Source organism: Atta colombica, unplaced genomic scaffold (assembly GCF_001594045.1).
Source record: "Atta colombica isolate Treedump-2 unplaced genomic scaffold, Acol1.0 scaffold33, whole genome shotgun sequence".
Lineage (NCBI taxonomy): Eukaryota > Metazoa > Arthropoda > Insecta > Hymenoptera > Formicidae > Atta > Atta colombica.
The window spans coordinates 67,239-71,595 of NW_017259437.1; the positions used below are offsets into that span (position 1 = coordinate 67,239).

General features: G+C 40.6%; 1 pseudogene; it reads left to right on the top strand.

Moving 5' to 3' along the window:
- Positions 1–1,357: 1,357 nt before the first annotated feature.
- Positions 1,358–4,357, top strand: part of LOC108690461 — a 5,436-nt pseudogene continuing 2,436 nt past the window's right edge.

Here is a 4,357-nt window from a genome sequence, read left to right on the forward strand (position 1 = left end):
TCGACTAATGTTTCTATGGGGTTATGTTGACAAATGCTCAAGTTTATTGTACGTCTATGATCTATTTATTTCGACTACCACTTACCGCTAAAGCCATCTATAGGAAAACGGCGGAAGCAAAGTTGTACACCTAATATATTTTATGTTACGTCCAAACCCTTGAAAATTTGGTCAAGGAGACAATGAGGGAGAATGGAGAGGATATAGAAGAACGGTTAGACTCAATCTCACAGGTAAACGTACAGAGATGAATACTGTGAGTCGTACACATCTTTTCGGTCCCGGAATATGGGTCAACGTCTCGAAAGGACGCCTGTTCCGAACGTCGGTCCTACTTTTTGAGTCAAGGAACTTAATCCTTTTGACCTGGGATTGGACCTCGTGCGATCTCAGGTATTAAAGAGAAAGGAATACAAGTGGTGGATTAAAATAAATCGAAGGAAGGATATTTATTTAGAAAATACAGGGTGGGCCATTTAAAATTTGGAATTTAATTTGGTTCTAAAAAAAAACGCATGAATATTTTTCAAAGTTTATAGCTTTATTGGAAAGGTAGTACATTGCCATTAAACATGAAATACAATTTCATTCAAATGACGTCCACGGCTGGCTGCACAATACCCCATTCTATCAATCCAATTTTTCAGTACATTTTCCACTGTATGAGCGCGTATTTCATCGATGGCAACTTTGATTTCATGTTTTAATTCTTGAATCGTTTCTGGCTGGTTAGCGTAACACTCATCCTTGATGGTTCGCCATAAAAAATAGTCCAGCGGAGTCAAATCGCAGCTGCGAGGCGGCCAATTGACAACAGCATTTCGGCTGATTATATGCGATTTTCGAAGACAGTGCGCAAAAGATCGATTGTAGCGTTGGCTGTGTGACAAGGTGCGCGTCCTGTTGAAACCAAATGTTATCTGTGTCCTCCTCTTCAAATTTGGGAAGCAAGAATTCGTTTAGTATAGCGCGGTTGCGCTCGCCATTAACAGTGATGGCAGCTCCTTGCTCATTTTCGAAGAAAAATGGCCCAATGATGCCGCCGGACCAAAAACCACACCAAACAGTCAACAGTCGTTGTGGATGCATGGGCTTCTCCATGACGACATGCGGATTCTCTGAACTCCAAATACGATAATTCTGCTTGTTCACATAGCCACCGAGGTAAAAATGCTCATTTTCAACTAAGCGTTATTCAGCCCATTGAGCGAACCGAAAACGCATCGATGGTCATGCGGCTTCAATTCTTGCAATAATTGAACTTTGTATGGCTTCATACCGAGGTCTTTATTCAAAATTCTTCTCAAAGAAGTGCGTGAAATGTTCAAGTTTTGAGAACGATAGCGAATTGATGTTGATGGTTGTTCAAGCACACTCTGAGCAACAGCAGCAATGTTTTCGGTTGACCTTATTGGACGAGCACGTAAACGAGTTGCTTTATCCAATAAGAATCCAATTTACCGAATTCGCTTCACAAATTGATCCACAAACTGCGTTGAAGGCATTTCTTTTCTACCAAATTTTCCACGTAAATTTCTTACAGTTTGGGTTGAAGACTCACCACTTTGGAAGTAAGTTTTCAATATTTCCCAATTTTATTCAAGCGTATAGCGACCCATTTCGTAAATGTCAAACAAAAAACTAAATTTCTGATATGTCATAAATGTTATTACACCTTTCAAAATAACTGGTTGAAATTCCAAACGCTAAATGGTCCACCCTGTATATATATATATATATATATATATATATACAGGATCGTTTGATGAGTTTGGTAAATTTTCATAAAATGGCGCTACAATCCATTTGATGACGCGACATCTCGAAAGATCCATTTTTCGAACCCCTTCAGGCCAAATTTCAACCAGAAAGGACGCATAGTTCACGTTTGGTAATCATTTGAAGCGAGATTGGCATGCAAAAAAGTGCTCTTCTATCAAGACAACGCGTCGTCCCACAAGTCGACCGTTGCAATGACAAAACTACGAATTGGGCTATGAATTGATTCCTCATCCCTACTCTCCGGATTTGACCTCGTGTGATTTCTTTCTGTTCCCAAACTTAAAAACTTGGCTCGGTGGGAAGAAATTCTCGTCAAACGAGGAAGTCATTGTTGCCGTCAATGAGTATTTTGCAGACTTTGAGACAGCCTATTTCAAATGACTAACGTGAACTATGCGTCTTTTCTGGCTGAAATTTGGCCTGAGTTCGAAGAATGGATCTTTCGAGATTTCGCGTCATCAAATGAATTGTAGCGCCATTTCATGGAAATTTACCAAACTTATCAAACGAGCCACCAAACGACCCATAAATTAAATAAAATTACATAATATGTGGTCATGGCGCAATAGATATCATATAAAACGTCTAAAAGATCTCAACGACTATTTCTTCGTTGGATGAAAGTCGTTAGAGAAAGAGCGAGCTAAATTATATAAAATTATGTGTGTAGTAGAATGTGTGTTGCTTGAAGAGAATATTACTATCATTAATGGATTTCTTGCGGTGTGAGTGCGTGCGTGCTTGTGTGCTTGCGTGCGTGCATAGTACAAAAAAAACGGGGATAAACCCTCCGAAAGAATAAGCGAAGCCGTTCATCTAGCCGAAGTGTGTCACCACCATGACGGTTTCTTAGAGATTTCATACTCGCCAATCTCCAAAGAAACACAATCGATAGACATGACCACTCCCTCTGTCCTTGATTCTGCCATCCGGGAGATCCTTAGTAATTCTCTCTCAATTAAAGAACAATTCCTTTCCCCTCCTCCGTACCAATCAGATTCCATATTGATTGGAATCAGCTTTTTTAGACTCTTCCTCTCCCTCCAACGAAGAGGATAAACTAATAATCTTATATACTCCAGGAAACCTCACCTCTTACACCGTTCTTTACAAGCACCTAATCTCAATATGCTCCTGCACCCTCTTCCTCGCTTCCAATCCCCAATAGTCCTATCTTCCTCTTCTCCGATTCTCACACGCACATGCGCGCGCACGCACGCATGCATACATGCACGCGCGCAGTATAACGAAACCGAAGAGATTAAATATAGGTGTACGTTGAGTATAAATATATACATATCAGGTGTATAAGCTTAAATCCACTGTTTGCTCATAGGCATTAGTGAGAGCGTACAAAGCTATCCTGGGCACACAACACACTTTTTTATGTTTGACATCTGTCAACATTAACCAGTGCACATCATCAGCAATTTCATACAACATACATTTTTTCTTTCGTAATCATGTTTAGTTTTTTGCTAAAAAAAAAGCATATGCGAGAAGCTTTGCTTTTCTGTTTCAATTTAAAGAAATCAGTTGCCGAATCGCATCGAATGCTTATGGAAGCCTATGGCGACAATGCTTTATCGGAAACAACGTGCAGAAATTGATTTCGCCGGTTCAATGACGACAATTTTGACCTGAGTGACAAGAAGCGTGAAAATCGGCCCAGGAAAGTTAAGAACTGTCAATTGCAGGCTTTTTTGGACGAGGACGATACCCAATCGCAAAAAATGCTTGCCGAGCAATTGGATGTTTTTCAAGCAGCCATTTCCATGCGGATACATGCCATGGAGAAAAGATCGCAAAAAGGGATGCCGCATGAACTGAACGCATGGTAGGCAGATGGAGCGATGCCAAAACACATACCAAATTCTGCTTGCCAGACAAAAAAGAAAGTCGTTCCTGCATTGGATTGTGACAGGCGATGAAAAGTGGATCTATTTTCAGAATCCTAAACGCAAGAAATCTTGGGTTGATCCCGCCCAACCATCAACATCTTCCTCAAGACCAAATCGCTTCGGACGGAAGACGATGCTGTACGTTTGGTGGGATCAAGAGGATGTCGTCTACTACGAGCTGTTAAAACCTGATGAAACTGTTAATGCTCACCTACTACCAAGAACTGATCAAATTGCACCGTGCTCTGCGTGAAAAAAAGCCGCATTATCGGAAAAGACATGACAAGTTGATTTTCCTCCACGACAACGCATCATCGCACACGTCAACAATGGTCCAAAACTACTTGGAGACACTCAACTGGGAAGTGCTACCTCATCCCGCTTACTCACCAGACCTGACACCTTCTGACTATCACATCTGTTTTCGTCGATGCGCTCGCTGAGCGGCACTTCGATTCTTACGAAAACGTCCGAAAATGATTTGATAAGTGGTTTGCCTCGAAAGATGAGGAATTTTTTTGGCGTGGTATATACAAATTGCCCGAAAGATGGGAAAAATGTATAGTTAGCAAGTACTTTGAATAAATTTGTTTTTGCTTCCTAGGAAAAAAAAATGTTTTTCTGACTAAAAAACAGCGGATTTAAGCTTTCTACACCCTATATATATATATATA